Raw genomic sequence first — 14,409 nt, 5'->3', positions numbered from 1 at the left:
ACTCCGAGATCTTATCGCCTAGGTCCGCTCTGAAAACACTGTCCTCAAGGATCTCGGGCCGTAACTTCCAGGTGGGCACCGCAGGCACCCCGGGAAACCAACGAAGGTCCAGCAGGAGGGGGTTATGATCTGATATGGTCCTGGTCAAATATTCAGATCGAACCGCTGCCGAAACCAGTTCAGGCGAGCCAAGAAATCCGTCCAGTCTAACGTGCAACTCATAGAGGCTCGAGAAGTAGGAATAGTCCCTAGTTGTGGGGTGTTGCGCCCTCCAGATATCCGTTAGACCCCAGTGAGTCTGCCAGTCCCTACGACCCTTAGCCATGCGGCGAACCGGAGAATCAGGGAGGGGTGGATGCGAGCGGTCAGTGTCCACATCTACTACTGAGTTGAAATCTCCACCGAGCAGGAGGGGCCCGGAGAAGAAGTGGGCCAACGAGCCCGATAACCTGGAAAGGAAGGCAGTCTGGTCTATATTGGGAGCGTACACGCAGCAAACGTTTAGGTCCCTCCCTCCCAAAGTGCCCGAAATGGCAACATATCGCCCCTCTGGATCTATCACTGTTTTCGTGACCTGGAAGGGAACCCCAGCTCTAACCCAAATCAGCGCCCCTCTGGCATACGCGGAGTACGAAGTGCAAAAGACCTGCCCCCTCCATCTACGCTGTAGCACCGCCCCTTCCGCCTTGTTCAGATGGGTCTCCTGTAGCAGCGCCATTTGTACCCCCCTACGCACTAAATAAGCATGGACTTTGTGACGCCTAGACATGGTATGAAGCCCCCGCACGTTCCAAGTAATACATTTCAGATTAGCAACATCAGCCATTGTCCCATATCGTTCTCGCAAAGTCTCCCCATCTGGGTCCCAACAAAGAAAAGGCATCAATCAACCCAGCACTGATGGCGGCCATTTTCCCCAACCAAAACTTAACAACCCAAGTATGAACCAAACCCCCATCCACCCTCCCCAGAACAGGACCCAAATAGCACCATCTAGTTCCCATCCAAACCATACCCTCCAAAAACCCACTGTCCCCTACTAATCCTGCGGTCGCCACCGTAGGAAGGCCTTAAGGGCCAGGTGCGGGCCGGGCGGTGGCAGTGGGCCCTCGATGCTCAGGCCACCAGGACTAAGGCAAGCCCGAAACAGTGCCAAAAACCCTCGGGGCAAAACAAGGCACCCCACCCCCCCTTCCCCGGGAGTCAGCATCAACTGTCGGCACCCGCCACCCCCGTGCCGGGCCCCCACCCAAAAGGAAGTAGCTCACCCCGTTAACCCTGTCCATCCAGAAGGTCCTCCACCGATTTCGGTGTGATCACCGGCGTATGGACGCTATCAGTCACCGATTCCTCGGAGTCCGTTGGTACCCCCTCGTCACCAGGGTCCGCTTCCTCTTCGATGGCATTGTCCCGTGAGCCAGACAGTGCAGATAACACCTCTAGCACTCCCTTCCGCTCCGTCGATGTCTCCGCAGTTGAGGGTCCGCCTGAGCGGCCGCGGCGACTCCGAATCGTTTTGGACCGCCGTCTCTGCTCCGGCTCCGCCGTCTGCTGAGATGAGGAGCCGAAGCCATCTTTCCCCGCTCTGTAGAGTTCAAGCCAGTTACAGACATCCTCCGGGGTATCAAAGAATTGAGTCTTGTCATCGACAATTATGCGGAGCCTCGCAGGAAATAGGAGCGAGTACTGGATGCCCTCGCTCCGGAGCTCGCGCTTGACCGCCAGGAAGGAAAACCGTCTGCGTTGAGTTTCATAGGTGTAATCCGGGAAGATGTTCACCTGGCTGTTCGCCACTTTGAATGGACCATTATGTCTGGCGGCATTGAGGATGAGGTCTCTGTCTCGAAAGTGCAATAACCGTGCCACCACCGGTCGCGGGGCACATCCCTGTTGTGGTGGCCTCGCTGGGACTCTATGGGCACGCTCCAGGGTGTAGAAGGAGGATAGACCCCCTGGGGCCACCGTGTCTCGGAGCCAGGCTTCCAAGTATGCCACCATGTCGCCATCCTCAATCTTTTCCGGCAGGCCCACCACACGAATGTTGTTCCGCCTGTTACGGCCTTCCGCATCCTCCGCTCTCTGCTCCAGGGCCGTAATCCGGGACAGGGCATCCTTCATAGTCGCGGCCAAGGTTCGCTGAGCCGGCTCCAAGGTTTTCACCGAGCTCTCCACTTCCTTGACCCTGTCCGAAAGTTTGCCGTGATCCGCTCTAAGGAGGCCTAGGCTCGTTGCTACCTGGGCAATGTCCTGCTGGAGGGCCGAGCGCGTGGTCGCAATCGCCTCCAAGACGCGGTCAAATTGCTGCTGCATTGGTGCACCACCAGAACTCTCCGGGTCCACCCGTTCCTCTTTGTCCTGGGTCTCCGAATCTGAGGCGGCTGGGGTAGTCCCCTTGGCTCCCCTAGGTTTCCCCATGTCGCCGGGAGCACACAGTGCGGATCCAGGAGCAGGCGCCCCCGAGTGCAGGCGCCGGCTATGACTCTCCCGGTTGCTGGGCCTCAGGTCGAGTGCCGGATATCCCCGTCTCCAGGGCCTGTTGGCTCTTCTCAGCTTCGGCTCGCGCCACCACCACGTCGTCTGAGGGCACCGAGGAGGAGGCGGAGACAATCGTCGCCAGGCCGGGCAGGCCCGTACGGCTGATAAAGTCCCGGAGTGAGGGTCACCAACTCCACCGGATGATTTGCGGCGCCAAAGGGTTGCGCCTCCCATGGAAGTGGGTCGGCCAGGAAAAAGTAGCCAAGTGCGGTGTAGGGAGTGGGGCTACTGTCGGGACCTCTAGGCGTCCGCGTGCGGGATCCACTATAGTGAGGGCATCTGCCCATCCAAGTGCGATCCCCGTTGAAAGAGTCCGATCAGACCGATGTCCAGATCCTCACATCACTGGGAGACGGAAGAGCAGGGGGCGCGCCGCTGCTAGTGATGCTCCTCCAGTCTAATGGATCCGGCCAAGGGGACAATGAAGTCCGGGCGCCATGTTGGGTCGCACTCCGCAGTTCCACAAACTTCGATTTTCCTCCGGGTCACCACTCACGCCACAGGACTCTATGCCAGTATATTCAGCCCTACTGTACTTTAAGCCACTTCTCTCTAGGCCACCCTACAACAGTACACTCTGAGCTGTACTCCATTAAACTCTACGCCACTTTAAAGCACTCTACTCCACTCCATGTCACTCTTTGACACTAATCCACTCTACAATGCTCTACACAACTCCCTCTATGCCACTCCAAGCCACTTTACTCCACTCTAGTCTATGAAACACTACTCTGCTCTATGACACTGCACACCATGTTATGACACTCTATGCTACTTCACAACACTGCACTCCACTCAATGCCACTCCACTCAATGCCACTCCACTCTATGACAATGTACTCCATTCTAGACCATTCTACTATGCGCAACACCCTCTATGCCACTCCACTCTGCTCTACACCACTTAGCAACACTCCATACCACTCCACTCTATGACACTCTATGCCTTTTAACCATACGACATCTCAACTCCCTCCATGACCCAGCACAACCCTATATGCCATTCCACCCTATGCCACTCCAGGATACTCCACTTCACTCCATGCTACTAAACTCTACACCACTCCACACCACTCTTTAACACTCCACTCTACTCCACTCCACAACACTCTACTTTTATGACACCCCACTTCATGCCACTCTCCTTGACGCCACTAACTTTTAGCCAAGCTGGACAACAGCCACTCTGGTGTACAACATGGCTAAAACATGTTGGCAAAGTCAATAGCTCTTGCATAGGTGAGACCTATTGGCTTTGCCAATTCTTGCAGGTTGTAGATTGTAATGCTTCTTGTTAGAAATGGGATTTCTGGTTGTCCAAGGTTTGCACCAAAGCCAGGCAGAAACCACCACTCTAGTCAGGGTAAGGGAGTTACACTCCTAAAATAACCCTTGCTCACCCCCTTGGTAGCTTGGCACAAGCAGTCAGGCTTATCTCAGAGGCAGTGTGTAAAGCATTTGCACATAACCAACAGTAATACAGTGTAAGCACTACAAACGGACACCACACCAGTTTAGAAAAATATCCAATATTTTTATATACTTAAACAAGACCAAATATGATAAAAATTCACAGTACAGCACTTTAAAAATAGTTGCGTTGCAAGATGGATTTAAATTGCCAAGATATGTTGAAAAGACAATTCCTTGATGTTGATAGCTCCGTCCGGGCTATCATGGCGTTGTGAACAAGCAAATCCAAATAGTTCTGGCTGATTGCGGCGTCGCTGGTCAGCTGCGGTGTCGGGAAGACCCGCCAACAGTACCTTTCAGAGATGCAGGTCTTCGATGACCTCTCGTTGCAGGTCCATCTCCTCTCTGATCGAATCAGGAGCGCTGGCTTCGGCAGGCATCGGGTGCTGCAGTGCAAAGTGCAGCGGTGCTGCCCTCAGGTCGCGGTGCGAGCAGCGCCTCAGTGGCGGCGGCAGATGGCGTCGTCGGTGAGACCAGGGTCGTGGTGTGAGATGAAGACTGTGCTCGTCATGGTGCTGGCAGGTCACGTTGCAGCAGCAACATCAGTCGCTGAAGCGCTGTCGTCGGCTGACAACTGGAGTCGATGGTACCGGCGTCAGTAGGCCAAGGCAGTGGTGCGGGATGAGGGCGGTGCATCGTGTAACTTTATGAGCGGTGCCCTCGAACCACGGTGCAAGCAGCGGTGTTGAGTCCAGCATGGAGCGGCGTTGTCGGGGATACCACGGCATAGTCGTGAAGCGAGGCGGTGCGGAGTGCGGTGCTCACAGGTCGCGATGCACAAGTAGAGAAAGTTCAGTCCAATCCTTTCACTGCTCAAGGCAGAAGTAGCAGCTGCAGGCCAACCCAACAAAGCAACAACACAGCAGAGGCGCAGTACTCCTCCTGGCAGCTCTTCCAGCTCTTCTTCTTGGCAGGTTCCTTGATTCCAGCGAGCTCTGAAGTTCCGGAGTTTGGGTCCCCCTTTTTATCCTCAGTTTCATTTTATTCTCTGAAGACAGAGAGGCCTTTGCCTAGTCCAAACCAGTACTGGTCAGTCCTGGAGCACTTTGCTGACAAGACTCCGTCTTTCCTTTCACAGTGTAGGCCAGGGACATCAGACACACCACAGGAGGTGGAGCCAGCATTGTGGAGGGAAGGCCCAGCCCTATTCAGGTCCCAGGTACAACTCCTCCCACCCATATAAATGTAGATCTTGCTATTCAGATTTCAAAAGAGAGGTTACCCCACTGTCGCCAGGGAACAGGGCACAAAGGACAAAAAGTCAAAGGGAAATCCCTGGGGTGTATCAATAAGTCACTGGTATCAATGCTTACACGGTTGCACTATAGCCCCTGAGTGGCAGGTTGCTGTAGATCACCGTCAGAAGAACAGAGAATTTTATAATGATTCCCACGACAAAGAATATTTGTTAACAATCTAGATTTTTATTAAAATAAAACAGGAGTTTACAATAAAAAAGTATACATTTAAAATTTCAAAGAAACCTTTCCCTGAAATATAAAAAGTTAATCAACAAAATATCACTGAACACTATAAAACTGTAAAGCATATGAGTACATTCACATTACATTGCATTTCATAAGCACAAACATATGTTACTATCGACAACACATATAATAAAGAAAAAGAAGAAAAGAGACCCCTTAAAAATGGTGGCACTCTGATGTTTCTACCACTCTTGATTCCTGGATCCACTAACAGAAAATGGCCCGTACACTATAACACACATGTGACAGTAATACATGTACATCCGGTGTGTTTGAGCTAAGGGTGGATTCTCTCATGTAGAAATGCGTCGACGCGTTTCGGTGCTTCGCACTAGATAATGTGGCACCTTCCTCAGGACTTCTTAGTAGGGGTTTTCCGTACAAGAAAGACTTCACTTTCCCTGTATAAGGGGCAAAATAATATCATATCAGACTCTATCGGCCCTGGATTCATATTCATCTTCTCTGTAGACTTTATATTCCCTGTCATACTGCTATTCAGGATGTATTTATGTTAGTACTCCACAGTAACCAGTTATATGAGCATCTACAATTTTCCTTGATGTGGGTACCGTCTGCATTGGCTCTTTGAGATTAGAGAACTCAACTATTAACACATATGACTGTGATGTACAGTTGATATTTCCATTAAACTTGTAGGAATTCATATGCAACATTTCATGTCCCTCAAATATTCATCATATGTGGAAATCATTATTGATGAGGGACTCCTTGAAATAAGGAGTGAGAAATGACAATTATATCTATAATGAATCATACCAATAACCTCACCTAAATATAGGCGAAAGGATGTAACACCGTTCCTCTATCGGTGGGTCCTGGGCGCCAGTTAGGTCGTACCCGGACATACACTTTGGGATCACTGGCTGTATTTGGCCTGAAGGTAGATATGATAGTTATTCAAAAACGTGTTCAAAAAATGGTTCTGCACTATAGGGTAGTAGCTAATAGTCGCTCATTACCTCTATGTAATCTTTCAGGCTTTTATCGGTGGTATTCCTTTTATCCTCAGATTTTGTCTGGTCTTTTTCTTTATTCTTTTTATTTTAAAATCCGGTATCTAATTGAAGAGAGATGATATGTTTCTGTGCCTCTTTAGTAAAAATAATTAACAATTTTGTATAGTTGTTTGGTACTCATTCTTACCTTCGATGATTTTAAAACTCGCTTCGAACGGGCATATTTTAGGGGCCTCGCCAAAACTGGATATGTTCTATTAGGGTCAAAAGAGCATATGATTGGTGGAAGGAAAGAGTCACTGTCATTCAATTCAATATTAATATTAATTTAATTTAATTAAGCTAAAACCGTTCTGGGTTATAGGTGGTGATGTTGTTTATTTGCAGACTTTAGTATACCTATTCCTCATTTAGAACGGGACTCAAAGATTGTTATAAGGCTCGTTTTAGTCTAGGATATCCTATTTCGGCCCCAGTGTACCCTCCTTTTAAAATTACAAATGGAGGGAAAAGCGCCTGCTTACATTTTACTGTGTTGTTCTTTTAGCGCGCTGCATATAGGGTTGCTTGGTAAGACAAGATAAATGTTTTATGCCCCTGTTTGACAGGGGTCAATTACACGCGCTGCATCAGAAACCCTTAGCATTTTACTGTGCTGTTCATTTAGTGTGCTGCATAAAGGGTTGCTTGGTAAGACAAGAAAAATGTTTTACTCCCCCGTTTGACGGGCGTCAATTTCACGCGCTGCATCAAAAACCCTTATCACTCCTTAACATTCCCGTTAGGCTCTAAAGGGACGAAAGATTGCCTGCTCGCATGTTGCCGTGTTATTCTCTTAGCTCTTCGTCGCTGCGTATAAGGGTGTTTACTTAGACTGGATAGATATTATGCCCGTTTGACAGGCGCTAGTTACACGTACTGTACAGGGGATGCTAACTTCGACTGGATAGATGTTATATCCATCCGTTTGACAGGCGCTAGTTACACGCGCTGTATAGAGACCCTTCTCCCTCCTTCGAGTTCCCGTTACATCTGGGTCTCCCGTTCTTACCTTTACGCGTGTGCCGCCTCGTTTCTGCCTCGATCGATCTGCATTCTGGCGTGCACTCTGCGCGGACGGCTATTTATGTTTGGTTAATTACACGAAGTTACTCACAGCCGGTTGTTTGGCACGTAGGAGGGGCGTGGTCTGTGTAAGCGGCGTCGCCATCTTTGAATGGTGCCCGTTTTTACTCTGTGTCTATTAAATTGGATATATTATCCCTGCGTTTTTTTGATCGATGGGCTAATACCTCCTTGTTAGGTCTAGATCTTATTTTTAATATAATCGAGTATGGGCCCTCTATATTTAGACGAAATATTTTGTCTAATATCCGACCCTTATCTCTATCGAGTTTGATTACGTTATCCTAATTACATTCGTCCATGTTCGATATTATGTATCGTGATCCTAACTGCATTGCTGCACCGAATGCAGCAATAAGATCTAGACCTAACAAGGAGGTATTAGCCCATCGATCAAAAAAACGCAGGGATAATATATCCAATTTAATAGACACAGAGTAAAAACGGGCACCATTCAAAGATGGCGACGCCGCTTACACAGACCACGCCCCTCCTACGTGCCAAACAACCGGCTGTGAGTAACTTCGTGTAATTAACCAAACATAAATAGCCGTCCGCGCAGAGTGCACGCCAGAATGCAGATCGATCGAGGCAGAAACGAGGCGGCACACGCGTAAAGGTAAGAACGGGAGACCCAGATGTAACGGGAACTCGAAGGAGGGAGAAGGGTCTCTATACAGCGCGTGTAACTAGCGCCTGTCAAACGGATGGATATAACATCTATCCAGTCGAAGTTAGCATCCCCTGTACAGTACGTGTAACTAGCGCCTGTCAAACGGGCATAATATCTATCCAGTCTAAGTAAACACCCTTATACGCAGCGACGAAGAGCTAAGAGAATAACACGGCAACATGCTAGCAGGCAATCTTTCCTCCCTTTAGAGCCTAACGGGAATGTTAAGGAGTGATAAGGGTTTTTGATGCAGCGCGTGAAATTGACGCCCGTCAAACGGGGGAGTAAAACATTTTTCTTGTCTTACCAAGCAACTCTTTATGCAGCGCACTAAATGAACAGCACAGTAAAATGCTAAGGGTTTCTGATGCAGCGCGTGTAATTGACCCCTGTCAAACAGGGGCATAAAACATTTATCTTGTCTTACCAAGCAACCCTATATGCAGCGCGCTAAAAGAACAACACAGTAAAATGTAAGCAGGCGCTTTTCCCTCCATTTGTAATTTTAAAAGGAGGGTACACTGGGGCCGAAATAGGATATCCTTGACTAAAACGCGCCTTATAACAATCTTTGAGTCCCGTTCTAAATGAGGAATAGGTATACTAAAGTCTGCAAATAAACAACATCACCACCTATAACCCAGAACGGTTTTAGCTTAATTAAATTAAATTAATATTAATATTGAATTGAATGACAGTGACTTTTTCCTTCCACCAATCATATGCTCTTTTGACCCTAATAGAACATATCCAGTTTTGGCGAGGCCCCTAAAATATGCCCGTTCGAAGCGAGTTTTAAAATCATTGAAGATAAGAATGAGTACCAAACAACTATACAAAATTGTTAATTATTTTTACTAAAGAGGCACAGAAACATATCATCTCTCTTCAATTAGATACCGGATTTTAAAATAAAAAGAATAAAGAAAAAGACCAGACAAAATCTGAGGATAAAAGGAATACCACCGATAAAAGCCTGAAAGATTACATAGAGGTAATGAGCGACTATTAGCTACTACCCTATAGTGCAGAACCATTTTTTGAACACGTTTTTGAATAACTATCATATCTGCCTTCAGGCCAAATACAGCCAGTGATCCCAAAGTGTATGTCCGGGTACGACCTAACTGGCGCCCAGGACCCACCGATAGAGGAACGGTGTTACATCCTTTCGCCTATATTTAGGTGAGGTTATTGGTATGATTCATTATAGATATAATTGTCATTTCTCACTCCTTATTTCAAGGAGTCCCTCATCAATAATGATTTCCACATATGATGAATATTTGAGGGACATGAAATGTTGCATATGAATTCCTACAAGTTTAATGGAAATATCAACTGTACATCACAGTCATATGTGTTAATAGTTGAGTTCTCACTCCTTATTTCAAGGAGTCCCTCATTAATAATGATTTCCACATATGATGAATATTTGAAGGACATGAAATGTTGCATATGAATTCCTACAAGTTTAATGGAAATATCAACTGTACATCACAGTCATATGTGTTAATAGTTGAGTTCTCTAATCTCAAAGAGCCAATGCAGACGGTACCCACATCAAGGAAAATTGTAGATGCTCATATAACTGGTTACTGTGGAGTACTAACATAAATACATCCTGAATAGCAGTATGACAGGGAATATAAAGTCTACAGAGAAGATGAATATGAATCCAGGGCCGATAGAGTCTGATATGATATTATTTTGCCCCTTATACAGGGAAAGTGAAGTCTTTCTTGTACGGAAAACCCCTACTAAGAAGTCCTGAGGAAGGTGCCACATTATCTAGTGCGAAGCACCGAAACGCGTCGACGCATTTCTACATGAGAGAATCCACCCTTAGCTCAAACACACCGGATGTACATGTATTACTGTCACATGTGTGTTATAGTGTACGGGCCATTTTCTGTTAGTGGATCCAGGAATCAAGAGTGGTAGAAACATCAGAGTGCCACCATTTTTAAGGGGTCTCTTTTCTTCTTTTTCTTTATTATATGTGTTGTCGATAGTAACATATGTTTGTGCTTATGAAATGCAATGTAATGTGAATGTACTCATATGCTTTACAGTTTTATAGTGTTCAGTGATATTTTGTTGATTAACTTTTTATATTTCAGGGAAAGGTTTCTTTGAAATTTTAAATGTATACTTTTTTATTGTAAACTCCTGTTTTATTTTAATAAAAATCTAGATTGTTAACAAATATTCTTTGTCGTGGGAATCATTATAAAATTCTCTGTTCTTCTGACGGTGATCTACAGCAACCTGCCACTCAGGGGCTATAGTGCAACCGTGTAAGCATTGATACCAGTGACTTATTGATACACCCCAGGGATTTCCCTTTGACTTTTTGATCTTGCTATTCAGCCCTGTGCTGACTCACAATGTCTCCTGGCATTCCCCAGCCCCTGTCACTCAAACGCCAGACAATGAATACACAACCTCACAGAGGCAGGCTAGGATGGTTAGACAAGAAAATACCTACTTTCTAAAAGTGGTATTTTCAAACACAGAATGTTAAAACCAACTTCACTAAAAGATGTATTTTATCATTCCGAGTTAAGGCATACTAAACTCGAATTTCTACCATGTTCACTGAGTCAGTTAGGAATAAAGGATGTAATAATCAAACTGCCCATTTTGGCCTATGGGGAACAGGTAACCTTGTAATAAAGAAAAACGAAGTAGGCTGTAATTCACTATCAGGACATGCCCCAAGCACCAGGGCATGTCCTACCTTTTACATACAATGCACCCTGCCCATGGGGGTACCTTGGGCCAACCTTAGAGGCGACTCAAATGTAGAAAAGGGAAGGTTTAGGGACTTGCAAGTGTGTGCACTTGCCAAGTTGACATGGCAGCCCCAGGCTGCGCACAGGCTCTGCAATGGCAGGCCAGAGTTACACTTTACGGGCAGTTTGCGTCGGTGGCACAATCCAGTGCTGCAGCCCACCAACAGCATTTGATTTATAGGCCCTGGCACTCGCAGTGCACTTTACTAGGGACTGACACATAAATCAAATATGCCAATCGTGGAAACACCAATCCATAACACATTTTATTCAGGAGCACTAGCACTTTACCACTGGACAGCAGAGAGGAAAGTGTGCAGAATCATTATGCCAGCAAAAACAGAGTCAAAACTGGGAGGTCAGAAAGCAAAAAGTGAGAGGAAACACGCCAAAAGATGCCAAGTCTAACACTTCTAATATATCACAGTGATCTATAAACCAACATAAAGGAACTGCACGAAAATTGCAAGGCATGGATTTACACCTAATTGTTTTTAGGTCTCCCGCAGCGAGAGACCTCTTGTAGGGGTTTGGAATAGGACCTAGGAAAAGCACATGCACAAGCGTGTGCTTTTCGTTTTGTGCCACGCTATTGGCCTTTCCGTGCGTGTTTTTCACAAAGACAGCACTCAATAAGCCAAAGGCAGGCGCATTGCAACACCCATGGCCTATTGGTGTCTGTTACGGGCAGCAGCGTATATTTCCAATTATTGTGCCCAGACACGGGCGCGATAATTGGAAACATATGCTGCTGCTCGCAACTGCGCACGCACACCAGCAGCTCTCACATCTTGATCTGGTTGGATTTTCTTCTCCATGTGTCATTAAATGTATGCAGCGATGCCGAGAAAGTATTGGTACTCTCACATTAAATAAAGTGCAGCAGGGTCGAAAAGTGCAGATACTCTCTTGATTTCCCTTCTCGCCATGAACTTCACTGGCAGCCTATCTGTGGGGTGGGCATCTGCCAGGTTTAAAATAGGAAAACTGTGCGAGTTGGGTCTCTGAGCTCAGCCCGCAGCTCAGATGAGAAATGGAAATATAAAGTCGCTCCTTAAAAGGGCTCTTAGATAGTCGGGTGGGCATGTCCTTTTCTTGCACCTCTGACTTTTCACCTTTGGTCCCAACAGGGCAGAGTGGTGTTTGAGTTTGCCAGAGCAGAGCTGAGTGAAATGCATTTATCATTGGGCTTGTCACTCGCTAATCTCAACCTCTTACCTTTCACCTCTGATGGGAGGGTCCCCAGCGACACAGGTATGGCAGCTCTGATCATTGGGGCGCGTCCCTCACCTGGGACCGTTCGCCAACGCTGTGGGCTCCCCACCCTAAACCCTCACAGTGGGCGTTCATATGCCGGAGCCAGACGCAGTAGCAGTAACAGCCTATTGTAATGTCTGGCTAGAGACGGCTTCAGCTGCCTAGTTCAAACACGAGGCAATGGAGCAGGCCGCTCCACAGCTGTTGGTTGTTGCATTTTATGTAGCACCTAGTCTTGGTCTCTTTGTGAGCGTTAATCTGAGAATCGACCTATGCGATTCCTGATCAGCAATTGGTCCGCTTTGATGTACACTGAACAACGGAACCCCTATATACATATTACACCTGTATGGCCCTTTTGCCTCCTGTAAACATATTTAGGCCTTGTGGGGATGCCCGGTGCCCGAGAGAGCCATCTGTGCCCAGAGCGCCACAGCGACTGGTTTAATAGCACCTGAATTCTTGCCCCAAAAGCTGCTTGGAATGGCCCTTGTTCCCAAAAACAGTGCCCTTATGGGAGAAGGAGATGGGCAGTCAAGGCAGACTCTGTTGTGCCAGTTAGGACATGGCATCTCTCCCACAGGGGTCCTGTAGTGACTGTTTTTCGTCTGTCATTGGGTGGACTCAGGTGGCCTCTATTACGAGGCTCGGCCACAGGGTTCCCACGACTCGATGGTGACAAGCAGTGCCATGAACATCTTGCAACTTCTACCCCCTGTGCCACTGATGATGCAATACTATGGACAGACTGGCATAGACTCTTCAGAAGCGAGGCTGGGGACCTGCAGGGGTGGGGTGCCCGACACTCCATACTGAGGTGCATGCAATGCGCGGCGAAGCGTTAGATTAGATCCTTCAGATTGGCATATAAAAACAGGTGGAGACAGCCAGGGCAGAGGTGCACTAGTGAGGTGGATTGTCAGGTGCCAGGGTCCGGCTCCTGGCAGAGGTGCACTGCCGGAGCGGATTGTCGGATGCCAGGGTACTGCTCCACAGCGGCGCTCCAGCTGGCTAGAACCGAGGTGCACCCCTGCAGGTCCCCAACCTGGCTTCTGAAGAGTCTATGCCAGTCTGTCCATGAGCTCGTGTGGTACCCTCCAGGCTATGTGCGCTTTGGGTTAGCATGAGGTAGTTTAACGGAGCTGCGCCTGGCACCCTAATCTTGCCTGCTGTGGGCTGCGGCAGGCCCCATTCCTAGTACAGAGGTGCCATGTTTCACTATTAGGCCCATACGGGCACCCTGACGTGGCTGTGGTGTAAACCGGTGCCCTTGGCTGCCGCTGATTGGGCTGTGCTCGCACCGCTGTGGAAGCAGCCCCCAGGCTATGCTCCAGAGAATGTGCCCGGTGGGGGCCCTGGCATCCACCCACCCGGCTGCCGACAGCTGTGCGAGGAGCCGGCCCTTGTGAGCTCCGTCCAGTCTCCGATGGCTCTGCTGTCAGCTGCGGTGACCTCAGCAGGGAATGTGGTGCACGTGTGGTGAATGATTGCTGCTCTGAGCCACTAGTGGAACTTCACCCTTGAGGCGCCTCGAAGACGCGGAGAACTCCCCGAGCCATTGCACTGCTGCGGTGCTAACTGCATGGAATCACACTGAATGGCCTGAAGGGTGCCAAGACTTGACATGCGTCTGGTTGCAACCCTGATTCCAACTTCTGAATGGACGCCCCCAAGCGTGAAGGATGCCAGAGGCCAGGAGCCTCACGTTGTTCTAAGGTGCACTGGCATAAAGTTTGGGCTGGGGCATGAAAGGACTCTCTCTCCTGCACACTGTACTGGAATAGATGGACTGTCCCAGGCTCGGCCTCTTCCACAAGCCAGGTCGATGCATCTCCCTGACGCGAACACGTTATGTATAGCGCTTACTACCATTGCATTGGCATTATAGCGCACCCTGAATCCTGCACCTCTTCTTGCAAGCCTAGGAATGCCACCAAGCAGCTGTCATTGGTCGGGTGTGGTAGTGTGGGGCGTGAAGTTTGTTCAGTATTGGCTGAGAGGTGGGCGGTGCAGAACAGCGTGAACGTACTTTATGTCAGGTCTGTGTAGTGGCTTGTGCATGGAGGGTGTGCAAAGCTATT

The 14,409-nt window shown here is 48.3% G+C and overlaps 1 protein-coding gene across 1 annotated transcript in view; it reads right to left on the bottom strand.

Annotated features, from left to right (window-relative positions):
• Window positions 1-14,409, bottom strand: part of LOC147733028 (uncharacterized) — a 188,881-nt gene that overhangs the window by 150,830 nt on the left and 23,642 nt on the right. The window lies entirely within an intron of this gene.

Source organism: Lissotriton vulgaris, chromosome 2_1 (assembly GCF_964263255.1).
Source record: "Lissotriton vulgaris chromosome 2_1, aLisVul1.2, whole genome shotgun sequence".
NCBI classification, from domain to species: domain Eukaryota; kingdom Metazoa; phylum Chordata; class Amphibia; order Caudata; family Salamandridae; genus Lissotriton; species Lissotriton vulgaris.
The sequence above is the reverse complement of the archived record's forward strand: the minus strand, read 5'-3'. Positions and strand labels throughout refer to the sequence as shown.